The sequence below is a fragment of the Lissotriton vulgaris genome, chromosome 2_1 (genome assembly GCF_964263255.1).
Source record: "Lissotriton vulgaris chromosome 2_1, aLisVul1.2, whole genome shotgun sequence".
Lineage (NCBI taxonomy): Eukaryota > Metazoa > Chordata > Amphibia > Caudata > Salamandridae > Lissotriton > Lissotriton vulgaris.
This window is the reverse complement of record NC_141687.1, coordinates 924,264,767-924,277,491: the sequence shown is the minus strand read 5'-3', so window position 1 is coordinate 924,277,491 and position 12,725 is coordinate 924,264,767. Positions and strand designations below refer to the sequence as shown.

Sequence of the window (12,725 nt, the reverse complement as noted above, 5' to 3'; positions counted from 1 at the left end):
TGTCACTAAGAACTGGCAGTTCTTTCAGGACTCTCAAGAGTTCTAGGACAAATCAAAACAGAAGCGGGGAATTCCCGGGCTGCTGGAGGCTTGGTTTGTTTAAAGAACGCGTTGTACTTTCTAGGAGTCTAGGGAAGTAGCCTTGCCGTATTTGGACTGCATTGGCTATGACTAAATATGGATATGATTCTTATGCCTTTATAAGGATATGATTTGTTATAACCACATAAGGGCATGAATCTGGAATATTTAATTAGGGTCCTAGATACGTTCACAACAATTTCGCATGTGTCCCCGACCACGTGGATACTGCTGAGCACATAGTGCCGGACAATCAGAAGCCCAGTGTCCAAATTTCTTGCAATACGCACACTGATCAACAGACAAATTTGAACGAGTGTAAGAGGAAAAGGACGAACGATAAGATCCACGTCCACCTCGATCATTGCCTCTAGAAGGCGAACCATACGACTGAGCCAACATAACCTTCGTTTTTAATTCTTTAGTCTTTTTATCCTCATTGCCTTTCGCTTCTAATTCCTGTTGTTCGTAATACTGAGCCATAGTTAAAAGAGAAACCGGAGAAGAGGTAGTCCATGAACTCTTGCTGGCCTTTAGGCGACTAGCTATTCCTGGAAACAGGTTTGCGACATATTTTTCTACGAACAGATGCCTGCCCGTGTCATCGGTCAGTGACTATCCACTAAAATCATGGAATGCCTCTTCAAAGCGCGTGAAGAAGTCAGAAACCGATTCATCTGTTTTTGCTTACAAGACGCTAATACAGTCCAATCTATCTTTTTAGGGGGAATATTCGTTTTTAACTTTACTATAATTGCTGCGGAAAGACCTAAAATTAACTGACACGGTTTCTGCGCAGGTTCTCTTTCTTCATCTAATTGTTCCAAATCTTTCCATAATGCCCCAAAAGTTGCACGATCATCAACTTCTCCACATATCAGGGGGTAATATCAAACTGAAAAACAGGTCAATATCGGGTAAAGTCATAGTACAAGAGCTAATAGCACCCTCAACTTCCTCATAAAAGGCTGTTGGATTCTTTTGTGGATCAGGTAATGCAGTTTTAAGAGCCATAACATCCGCTCTATTCCAAGGAGTGTAAACCCAATTATTAATAAAAATAACCCTTTGCATCAGTAGAAGCCTTATCATCACTTGTTCCTGTACCTCTAGGAGGAACATACAAAGGTGTGGCTTCCCACATAGGTCTCACATGAACTACAACATTCTTATCCGTTTCGGGAGTAGAAGCTCGTGCCATGTTAATCCGGAATGTTTGTGCAGCTGCTTCTGCTGCCTTTGTCTCCTCTCACAAACGGACTGCACCAGCACACAGTTTAACCAATCGTCTGATTGATTGTATCAGCCACCTGAGAGAAAACAAAAAGACCATCAAGCAGTTGTTATAATCATTTGCGGGCTCCAATTCTTCCGAATATTTCCTAAACCGCTCAAGGACTTCTGCGGCAAAAACCTCAGTAAAATATATCTGCTCCCTTTCAACCCAATCCTTTATGCTATCTAAAAGGTCAGAAGCAGGGGCAACACTACGAACGCCGTTAAGAGCAGCAAGTCTAATGTCAGACGCACGCTCAGCGGACAACATAGAACGAGTCTCTCGTGCTTTGTCCTGGTCTGTAGGAGAGTCCTCATCTGAGTCATAAGGAGCGGAAAGAAGAGTATACGGATGTGGAGAACGATCTAACAAGAGAGAATCATCTTGGGGTTTATTAAGAATAGGATAATGAGGTCTACGAACAGCGTATTGGCCATTTACCTGTAAATGATGCTCCCTATCTTCTCTCTCTTTAAGTTCTTTAATTTCTTTATTTTTCATTTCCAATGCTTTCGCATGAATGCTCTTACGCTGTTCTTTTTCAATCAAGGCTTGCTCACGCTTCGTTCGCTCACACACTTCTTTCTCCCACATTCGCACACAGTCAAACATGTCTTGTCTAGCCTTTTGCTTAAACATTTGTTGTTCCACATACTGAATCTTTCACAAATCAAATGACCCATGCATAGGCCAACGCAACTCAGGATCCTTACGAGTATATTTATTCCTTAATGGGCTTTACATTATAGAAGAAATACCATATTTAATATACATATCCCTATTAGGCGTCTCCTCCGGGGGGGCTGGTTGTGCTTCATCGAGTCTCAGATTGGTACCACTACAAAAGCAACACATCCTACGAAGTGTGCTAGAAGCAGGCATGCCAAAAATAGTGCAAAATATGCAGTATTATTACTAAAGTAGCACTTAAGGTACTGTAGTACGTTGTGCCGTTCAAATCAATTCAAATATAGAAAAGTCTCCTCATTACCTACTTATATAAATTGCAATTCATATATCAATCCCATACAAATACAAAGTTGGCCAACACAAATTCCAAAAATCCAAAGCCACAGTAAGCGTTAGTGAACTACCTTACCAATCCCAGGCATCAAAAACCAACAGCAAGTGCCGCATAACGACTCCTACGAATCACTTGGTGTCCAGGTTCCAACTGCCAAGTTCTCAAATCGACCAAATGGTCACTGCACGGCGAATCAACAGAAGAGATCTCAGTCGAGGACCTGCACCACCTGGAGGGTCAGATCAGAAAGAGAGGAAAAACGCAGTGGTTTGCCAAGAAGCGGGTCTCCTTGGGCAATGATCATCCATAGCGAGATTCCAATCCTTTGTTTCGACCACTCCTTCGGGCATCCGAGTCGCCGATGAGCCCTACGTTGGGCGCCAATTTGTGGTGGTGAGCCTCAGCAAGGCCTACCAGTGCAAGGGGTTCGCTCTTCTCCGCACAAGTCCTCAGACCAATAGGATAGAAGTTGGCACAAAAACTGGAATAGAAAATACAAAGTTTATTAACCTCATGAGGTGGAACTACATTCACACAACACCCTTCGGCAAGGTATGAAGTAGCACACTGAATGGAAGGAGCTTTGTCCTTTTATACCCACACAGGGGCTCAAAAGAAGGCGGTACAAGTACAAGAAGTAGGTTTTAAGCACATATAAGGTCATACAGATAATGCAGTCAACAAGTGGGAGGAGCTAACAGTTGCTAATTCTGGTGAACACAACCTGACAGACTAACAACAGCTGCATGGACAGCTGCAAGCTCAACTGAGAATGTGCAAAGTGGAAGAGGCTAAATATAACCTGTCTCTAGGCAGATTTCAAGAGCAGACAACAGCAAGGTAGGACAGAGCACATGGCATACACGTGGTAGCACATGGCAAACAAAATGGCTGCCAGAAATACAAAATGGATTCCACAAAACGGACAAGATAGCCTCTAAATACAGGATGGCTTCTGCTAATGCTAAACCAATCGCTGCCAAATTACAACATAATGACCCCCTTTTATGCTATTTGAGTCCCTGTTCGTATGGCCAATGTTTAGATTCCCCCAATCTCCTTTATTCCCAACGTGGGTGTGACACAGGAGAAAGAAGGGGTCCTTGTGCATTTTTGATGAGTTAACCTGCTGACAATGTAGGCCCCACCTCCAGAAATTTGCATCTGATTTGTACAGCATAGATGGTATTCCATTCGGCCCTGGCGCTCCATTGGGTCTCCCTTTTTAGTTTAGTTTAGTTTAGTTTATGGCATTTGTTAAGCGCTTGGTTGCACAGAGAACAGTGCGTCCCCGCGCTGACAACCCTACCTACATCTCTTCAGCCGAGCTCATAGAGGCTGGACACAGGGGCAAGGGTGAACTATGCTGAGATTATCCTGGGAAAAAGATGGGTTTTCAGCCTCTGTCTGAACCTGGTTTCAGAGGGCTCCATCCTCAGTTCGATAGGTAGGTTATTCCAGTTGTTGCTGGCATGGTGTTTGAAAGAGCGTCCTCCCATCCTTGCTCTATGTAGCCAAGGCACCACTAATTTCATGCTACCCATCGACCTCAAAGGACGTGTAGGGCGATATACTGGAAGCAAGTCCTGAAGATATGGAGGTGCTTTTTTGTGAGCTATACGGTGGGTGATGCACATGGTTTTGAAATTGATTCTTTCCTTTATTGGGAGCCAATGAAGGGAGCGTAATGCATGTTTCCCAGAGGCTCTCCTAGGGAGGTTGAGGACCAGCCTCGCTGCTGCGTTCTGGACGCGTTGAAGCTGAGTTAGGCCCTTTTTACTAAGTCCACATAGGAGGGAGTTCCCATAATCTAACTGGGAAGTGACCAAGGCGTGTACCATGGTTTTTCTGGAGCTAGGGGGCAATAGGTCCAGGATTTTCCTTAGGACCTTCAGAAGTCCGTAGCATTTTCCCGCGACCTTACCCACATGATTGGTGTAGGCAAGATTAGAGTCCAGAAGAAAGCCAAGGTTCTTAACTGTGTCCACTGGGACCGGGACAGAGCCCAGTTCAGTGGGCCACCAGGCAGAGGTCCAGATGGAAGGACGTGGACCTACAATAAGAACTTCCGTCTTGTTACCATTAAGGCGGAGACAGTTTTGTTTCATCCAGCCGTCGAGAGCCACAAGGCAAGCCGAGAAATTCTCAGCATCCACAACTGGATCACGGGACAGATTGATCACCAGTTGTGTGTCATCTGCATATGAGACTATTGCCACACCATATGACTCCACCAGTTTGGCGAGGGGCTCCATGTACAGATTGAATAATGTAGGGCTCAAAATAGAGCCCTGGGGAACCCCTTGCCTGAGACATCTTACACTGGATTTGCATGGTGGGCAATGCACTTGAAATCTTCTGTTTTTAAGAAAGGATACCAGCCACTCATGAGCAGGTCCGGTTATTCCCTTTTCCCTCAGTCGGTCCAGTAGTACGGGATGTGATACGGTATCAAACGCCGCACTTAAGTCCAATAGGACTAGTGCGGCCGTGTGACCTTCATCCGCCTTGCTCCGCAGCAATTCTGTTGATAGGAGGAGGGCAGTCTCAGTCGAGTGTTTCGCTCTGAAACCCGATTGAGACGTGTGCAGGAGCAAGTTTTCCTCCATAAAACTTACCAGCTGTCGATTGGCCAGTTTTTCTACTACCTTCGCACAGTAGGGGAGAAGGGAGATAGGTCTTAGGTTGTCGAGTTGCGCTATGCTTATGTGGGCTTTCTTTTTTATTGGGACAACTTGGGCCAGTTTCCAGCTGTCCGGAACTAGACATTCATCGAAGGAAAGCGCGGCCATATTGCCTATATGCTTCGCCACCTGGGGAAGATGACTTCGGAGAATTCTCGCTGGTACCGCGTCTAGGGGAGAGCCCGAGTGGATGTCCGATAAGATGTTGGTTAACTCCTCAGTTTGGGGAACCGCAAATTTCCTGAGTTATTTTTTGACCATATTACCGCGGTTAGGGTCGGGCAAGTTAGTAGCCTCTGAATTAGTCTGGAATGAAGCATAGATCTTTTCTACCTTCCCTATAAAAAAGTCTCGTTGCATGACTCGGTCATGGGTGGGACTTCCCCTGAGCTCGTGGGAGGAGTGGAGAGTTCCTTCAGGATCATAAAGAGCTCTTTCGATGTATTCTCTGCACAGTCTATCCTGTTGTTATAGAACTCTCTTTTAGATTTCCTGATCTGGCTGTGGTAGACTCTGAGTTCGCTCTTATAGGCTTCGCGTAGTGAGGGTGCGTAATCCACTCTCCATCTACGCTCCAAGGTTTTGCATTTGGTTTTAGCGGCGCGTAGCTCAGCGGTGAACCACGGAGCGGATTTCGTGCTCCTTGCCATGGGTTTGTGAGTCCAAGGGGCTACATTGTCCAGCGCACCATGAACCCATTCTTCATACATCTTGTATGCCTCCACCAAATTGTCACTATGCTTTGGGGGGTCCTGTTCAAGGGCTTGACGGAAGGCCTCGTGACTGAATTTCCTCCAGTCCCTGCGTCTAATAGCGGGAGGTTTCTGTAAGGGCCCCCTGTTGGGCAGTTTTCTGAATTGAAATGGTATCAGATAATGATCAGACCATAAGATCTTAATCGGAGCAGAGACCCTTATATCGTCCCAGTTAGTAAAAATAGGGTCTAATAGATGTCCTGCTTGATGGGTGGCTCTATTGTCAGCTAACTCAAACATAAGAGCTCTGAGTTCGTTGATTAAGGAAACGGCCTCTCTGCAGTAGACATCCTCTAAGTGCACGTTGAGGTCTCCTACAATCATAAATTTATTATGGCGTAAGGCCGATTGCGTTAGAACATCCAGGAGGCTTTCAATGAACGCAGTTGCCACACCCGGGGGACGATATATAAGGTAGCCCTTAATGGTACAGTTGGGGTTGACCGTGATAGAGAAGAGTCCTGATTCACATTTACTAATGGGAGTTGGTTCAAGAGAGACTGGTAGGTCGCTTTTGTGAATAATAGCTATCCCCCCCCCCCTCTTTGGTCCCCTCTATTGATGTGAAGAATATCGAAGCCGGGAGGAAGGGCCTCTACTATATCAGGGATGGATTGTTCATCCAGCCATGTCTCGGTCAAGAAGACCAAGTCGGGTTTGTCGTCAGTCAGTAGGTCGTAGATATTCAGGCTATGTTTTTTCATTGAGCGGCAGTTCAGTAATACGGCAGATAGTACCTTACCCTCATTACTCGTTGCTTGGTCTCTGCGGATAGTATGGCCGCAGCCCACACAATTCAGGGGCCATTGTTCCACCTGCAGCTTGTGATAGCATTCCGGCGGCAGCTTCCTGCGCAGCTGAAGTAATGCCTGCCTTGTATATGTTATATTCCCATGTTGGTCTGAGATAGTTTGGACAGGGAGACGGGGCCTGGGCCGCGGATGGACGCGGACGGGCGCAGACGGGCTTGCCTTAGGCGCGCCTTCGGCGCGCAAACGGCGCTCCCACTGCGCTCGTCCGCTGCGCTTGCGAGGGTGGCACATTTGGGGAGCGAGTGGGCGTGGCCAGAGAGATGGGCGTGGCCTCGCGAAGCAGCGATGGCGGCCCTTTCCCTGTCTATCCCGCGATGCAGCGCTAGCTCCGCTGCTCGTGGGGTGCCCTGATTAGGCTAAAAGGTGCTGTCAACCTCAGGAGAGGAGTAAGTAAGTTTTAAATAATGTAAAACACAAGATACAAATTTTTAAAACACGAGTGCAACTAGCCTCCGGCTTCCGCCTCAGAGGTGTAGGGAGAAGTCACCAGCGCTTTCAGCCAGCGCTTAGTTATAGGCGGGGGAGTGGGCGTGGCCAGAGAGATGGGCGTGGCCTCGCGAAGCAGCGATGGCGGCCCTTTCCCTGTCTATCCCGCGATGCAGCGCTAGCTCCGCTGCTCGTGGGGTGCCCTGATTAGGCTAAAAGGTGCTGTCAACCTCAGGAGAGGAGTAAGTAAGTTTTAAATAATGTAAAACACAAGATACAAATTTTTAAAACACGAGTGCAACTAGCCTCCGGCTTCCGCCTCAGAGGTGTAGGGAGAAGTCACCAGCGCTTTCAGCCAGCGCTTAGTTATAGGCGGGGGAGTGGGCGTGGCCAGAGAGATGGGCGTGGCCTCGCGAAGCAGCGATGGCGGCCCTTTCCCTGTCTATCCCGCGATACAGCGCTAGCTCCGCTGCTCCTGGGGTGCCCTGATTAGGCTAAAAGGTGCTGTCAACCTCAGGAGAGGAGTAAGTAAGTTTTAAATAATGTAAAACACAAGATACAAATTTTTAAAACACGAGTGCAACTAGCCTCCGGTTTCCGCCTCAGAGGTGTAGGGAGAAGTCCTTAGGTTTCGACCTTGCCGGAGCACTGCGAAGCAGTGCTCCGCCCAGGCGAAAGCTTTTGTTTACAGTATGGGGGACTTGAATCCGCCCCTTCTTCCATTGGCTAGTTCCATAAATGGAGGCTAGCCATTGGAAGAGAGTGGCTGTCAATCACGCTTTCCCCGTGAAAACGCGATTCAGGCGCGTTTCTGTGTCTTTTTTTAAGTACCGCCCTCTCCTCTTCCCATTGGCTGGAATTTTACCTTCCAGCCAATGGGAAGGGGAAGAGCGCGAAACACACGCCCCCGAATCTGCCTGCCGGGACACCCCCGTGACGTCATTCCCTGGGCCGCGCTGTGATTGGCTGCCGGCCCGGGACCTGACTTGTTTTAAGCTTTCTTTTCGCCATTTTGTGAGTGTTGTTTTCAGGGGTGGGTTGCGATGTCCCGCTGTCCGTTCTTGCCCCACTCCCGCTGTCCGTGTGCCGTCCCCGCCCGCCCCTCCCGCTGCACGTGTGCCGTCCCCGCCCGCCCCTCACGCTGTCCGTGTGCCGCCCCCCCCCCCCCCGCCCCCCTCCTGCTGTCCGTGTACCGTCCCCGTCCGCCCCCCTCCCGCTGTCCGTGTGCCCGCATGGAGGGGACTTCACGTGTGCTGCCTGCTGCAGTGTCCTTCCAGGAGTCAGACTCTCCGCTGTGTCGGGGGGCGCAGGAGCAGGCCCCAGAGGAGGAAGAGATATGCGAGGCTGACTCCTGGATTGCTGTACAAAGCACAATAAGTGTTTCACGCTAGCTCTTTCTGTAATACTTGCTATACTGTGTTATATAGTTAGGTAGAAATTTGTAAAGTAGAAGGCGAATTGCGGCTTCTGCTGTGCACAGTGCACTCAACCGAAGAGGTTGAGTGGGCAGAGATACCACTGAATGCTGTGAGACCCTCCCCTCCACCCAACCTCCCAGACTTCAGTCTTCGGCTGTCCGTGTGCCGTCCCCGCCCGCCCCCCTCCCGCTGTCCGTGTGCCCGCATGGAGGGGACTTCACGTCATCTTTCAATGCTGCCCTTTCCAAGTACGTATTTGTTGCCACGTGTCCAACACTTAACCGAAGTAAAGAAAGACTATCTCTGCTATAATAGTGGATTTGTTAAATGGAAGAATGCACCTGCACCAGCGAGATAACGCTGCCAGGCTCCCCCCAGAAACACTGATTTTCAAATCTCCTGTTTACAGTCCGGTTTCAAGAAATCCTGTGTTTCCTGTGCGCGAAATGTCCCCTTTTCGTTGCCGTATATGTAGCCCACGCTGCAGCGAGAGATACCGCTCTTCTTTTTAATGACCTATTGAGGTAACTCTGTTTAATAAGAGACACTCTCAGGGTATCTTATCTGCCCCAACGCATTATGGGAGTTGTAGTCCTAGCTCGCCTCACTTGAACCAAAGTTCTAGATTACAGTGGTTTATACAAAGTGGTATCCTCTGATGTTAAGGTGTCTCAGAAGGATGCCTTTCTGAGTAGGCCTCGGCGCCGATAGAAAGTGCAGCCTCCAGGTTAGGCCCGGGTCTCCACTGCAGGCGCTCAACCTGCTCAACTACTCGCATACACATCTTGATGTTTCAATCTTCCATCCGTGATGGGCCATCATCCAAGCTTCGATCCCGGCGGTGAGCTTGTTTCCCTTTTCTTAATTTATTTTTATTGCGGAGCGGGCGATCGATGCTCATGACCTGTGCGGGAAAGGTTCCCGTGGGGCGGCTGATAATCGATAGATATGAAATGGCCGCGTGTATCTTTCAATTAGTGGCTGTCTCGCGGCGAAGGCGGCTCCGGGGCCCGTCTGAGGGCCTTGCTGCACCGGCCTCGCCTGGGGGCTGCGGGAGTGGCGGGGAGGCACGCGCACATGAACCACCTCCCAGGCCCGCAGGAGATGAGGCCTGAGGAAGCTCATCTGCCTCCCCCGGATAATCTCAGCCCCGCCCCCTCCCGTGCGGTGGGCAGGGGTGGCACGGCCCTCGGGGTGTACCGCGTTATCAAGCCCTGGGCACGGTGTGTCAGCAAACCCGAGTGAGAGACAGTGGGAAGGAATAATATTCAATTTATTTTGAGTTTTAAAGAGCTCTACCTGAAGCATAGCCGCACTAGGGGTGGAAATGGGACAATGCTGTACAGAGGCTGCTTTATTTACTCTCACACACAGTCCGCAGTTGAAGATAGCTCAGTGGGTTAAGGAATCGGCTTGAGACATATTTGTGTATCAGACCGTCCCAGGAGTTATTACTGCGGAGACAGCTCGGGGTCAATGCACGAGTGAATAGACAAGCATTTCCGACGCCTGGTCGAACGTGGAAATATCTTAACCGATCGTTGGATCGGGGTGTCCCGAGGGCTTTCCGCTGCGCTACATAAATAAATGAGACATTTAGGACACATCACACCTGCTGTCTGTGCAGGCTCCGTACACCTAGAGGTCTTTGCCAGGCCAATAGGCACCTGTCATTCAGATCCCGCCAGGTGCTCTGCAGACTGTCTCGCAGTTTTCATCCAAGAATTGGTTTCTCCGGGTAGACATTGATTTTGCCCCTAAAGTCCGTCCTCGCTTGTCAAGGCCGCGTGCCGACCCCTCATTGACCCAGACAGCTCCTGATAAACAATAAACAAATGCACTAAAATGCATTAACAGCACACGTTTCAGTGTTGGCGGTTGCAACAATAGTTCAACGTTTCATCCAGTTTGATCAAAGTATATGGGCAGGTCGGTGGGGCAACCATGTCATGGCTATTGAGCTGACCCAAGTCACCTAGGTGTCTTTCACCAAAGGGCGCTGAGCATGGTGGGAAATGGATTTTCATAGGGGCACTGAAACTACAAGTTCCAGCATGCTTTGTGCAGTTTTCTGACAGACCAGGGCTGGCTAAAAAAAAAAAATCTCTCCTCGTGACTGATAGCTTTGTCAGCTATATCACGAGAGAAAAGGCTAATTAAGCTGGTAACAGTGCAGCAGGTGCAGCGGCACCGGGCCGAGTGACCTTGTGGTTAAAGCACCATGCGTCTGCTAAGGATGCTGAAGGGCAATGCTACCGGCTCTCACCGTACGGGGGTACCTGCCCCTTTAAGAGCACAGGCCCTAGCAGCAGAGCGCATCAATACTGATGTGGTAACGCTATGGCAACCCGAGCCCGGCTCTCTAGTTAACAGCTGCAGTGATTATATAATTTCAGGAGTAGTTCTCGTGTCACTTGCTGCATGCGCATCTTTTCAACCACAGGCCAAGTGTGGATTTTAAGGGAAAAAAATATATAGCACCGATTTTACCGCGAAACCGACTCGACGCTGAGCCTCTCCGGCGGCGGCGTTCATTCCGCTCCTGTCTGTTTTGTGAATGAAGTGAGCGGACTTCGCATTTTGTCTCTTATTGATTTGGAAGAGAAAGGGGCGGGCAAGACACACACAGGCTTTCTCTCTCTAATCTCAGAGCATCAGTGGGGTCACAGAGCCTGCGAGGCTCGTGACCCCAGAAAGAATTTCATAATCCGTTTGGGAACACACCAATCAAAATCATCTTTGTTTTTTATTGCGGTTTTATCCAACATGATTCGGCATACCGATCACACTTATCTGAGGCCTTAGGTCTTCCTTAATGCTGTCCCCGTTGGTGATTTCTAACTAGCTAACCAGGCAGAGTAAAGCCTTGACGGATGTGACTACAGGCTTCACTCTCCCCGGAGGAACCATGAAATAATAGCCAAACAAAATTAATAATGCAGTAAATGATCATCAGATAGGTGGTATAAGTATATACATCTTTTAAATGGCATGCTTTAAGTGGTAACAGGGAGTTCATATCTTAATAGAACTTATTTCTCTCGGTCCTGATGAATAGCCAATAGGGGTACGGCTAGAAACATGGGAAATGCAAAAGGAACAATTAATTGGCAGAATGCAGAACAATGTCATACATTCACCCCAGTACTGAGATCTGTGCTTAAATACATCGGGTTTTTGCTCACTATGCTATTCCGTTTTGGACGTAGTGCTAAGCGTTTCAGCTGTCAATGTCTGAAATGTCATTATTTTTAGCTTCCTGTAATTTTGCCATTTAATATGAGGTTACAGGAGGGAGCACTAGCTTCTTGGAGTTTCTTGTTGCTGGCTGTAATTTCTGATATTTTAAAGTTTCCCTCGTCTTCATTGTATGATTTTTGTTCGTGAGTAATTGCTGTCTGCTGAGCTCGTCCGTAGTGTACAATAGGTCTCACATTTGCGAGAGATTAAGCTAATGGCAATGTAAATGACAATGCCATTTATTTATTTGTTTTCAAAACCAACACATAAATACAAATTTTGTCATTTAAAATGCCAATAGCTCTAACTTCTCCAAAGGCGAAACCGTTGCATTGTAAATGCTTGTTTTATTTGCCGTCTGATGTCTGCTGTGGTAGCTTTCATTGGCCCCAGCTCGACATCTTTTGCAGGTCTTTCTTCCTTATTAGGGTAGTCAGGTTTTATTGGCCTTATTCCTTCACACTCCCGTGATTCTTGTGTGCTTACGACCATGTGATGATTAAGTTGTTCATTGGTGCCAGGCCTTAAGGTTTTTGTGCCAGAAGGCATTATTACCATGTCACATTTGATGGAATACCATCTATGCTGTACAAATCAGATGCTGGTTTCTGGAGTGCATCCCTGGCACCAATATTCAACAATGCAAATCTAACTCTGACCCTTCCAGATTCATGGCATGGGTCCGTCATAAGTCCGATTTACAAACATGGGAACAAGAGTCATCCAAATAGTTACCGTCTCATTGCCTTGCTCGACGTAGAGGCAAAATACTTTGCAGGTCTTATCCTGGAGGAATTATCATCATGGGCCTCCGACAATAACATCATCCCTCTTAACCAAACAGGCTTCTGTAAAGGCCAAGGGACCACAACTAACATCATGGCTCTGTCCCTCCTGATGAGTGCAGCAAAATCAACTAAGTCACCCTTGTTCCTTACTTTCATTGACTATACTGCCGCCTTCGATCATGTGGACCGCAACAAACTTTGGCAGAAATTACGTAACTGGG

The 12,725-nt window shown here is 48.1% G+C and overlaps 1 protein-coding gene across 1 annotated transcript in view; it reads left to right on the top strand.

Moving 5' to 3' along the window:
- The window catches only part of AIRIM (AFG2 interacting ribosome maturation factor), a 197,862-nt gene that overhangs the window by 58,930 nt on the left and 126,207 nt on the right, over positions 1-12,725 (top strand). The gene's annotated exons all lie outside the window — the stretch shown is intronic.